This window comes from Aplysia californica, unplaced genomic scaffold, assembly GCF_000002075.1.
Source record: "Aplysia californica isolate F4 #8 unplaced genomic scaffold, AplCal3.0 scaffold00515, whole genome shotgun sequence".
NCBI classification, from domain to species: Eukaryota; Metazoa; Mollusca; class Gastropoda; order Aplysiida; family Aplysiidae; genus Aplysia; species Aplysia californica.
Window position 1 is genome coordinate 362,613 of NW_004797785.1, and position 1,001 is coordinate 363,613.

Sequence of the window (1,001 nt, forward strand, 5' to 3'; positions counted from 1 at the left end):
GTTGCCAGTTTGGCATTACTGTCAGCGAGATCGTTGCCGAGGATATCGCGGTGACCAGGGATCCACTGAATCGTGGGTTGAGGTATTGCATTATTTATGCGTAGTCGCAATTGGTCGAAGGATGGTGATGTTCCCACTAGTGCCATGCATACAACAACGTTGTTGTAAGTGGTGGTGGTGGTGTTTTCGGTGTCGGTGTTGTTGTTGTTGTTGTTGTTGTTGTTGAAGGGTTTCAAAATGCACATTTTTCTACCTTGTAATTTGTCTGTTTTATTGAATGATAATTCTGCAGTCTACAGCGCTTATAGATTTCTAGGAATGAGGCGCAGCATAAATTCCCGTTTCTATTATTACGAGGTCTGTCCAAGAGGTAAATTTCCCTGTTCTGAAAAATCAACAATGTTTATTCCACAGACATGAAGTTATGTACATATTAGTGTAGGAGAGGAACGACAAAAATACTGGAAGAAAGGAAAAAATTGCAAAAGAAACAAAAAGTATTGGGATGTACATAGAATTAGGTCACTTTCAACATATCAAAAATGTACATTCACGCATTAATGGGAAATGCTATTTTTAGCTCATGACGTCACCGTTTTCTATTCAACTTAACCCCTTCACTGCTACGGCGACGTAGGGCTTACGTCTCCTCTGTGTGCTTAGAGTGACTACATTTAACCCTTTTTCTGCCCGGCCCAAGTCTACCTTTCTGCTTGGACTATACGACTAAGCGAACTTTTTTGCTATACCCCGTATATCCAATCTCCCTCCCATCTTCCACTGTTCCGTCTCCCCTCATCCCTATCCCACACAAACACACCCTCCCACTACTGTTTCCTTCTTCCATTCCCCCAACCCTCCTCCCAACCCCTTGCTCCCAATCCTCCTCCCAACCCCTTCTCCCAACCCCTTGATCCCAACCCCTTGATCCCAACCCTTCTCCCAACCCCTTGCTCCCAAACCAACCCTCCTCCCAACCCCTTGCTCCCAACCCCAAACCC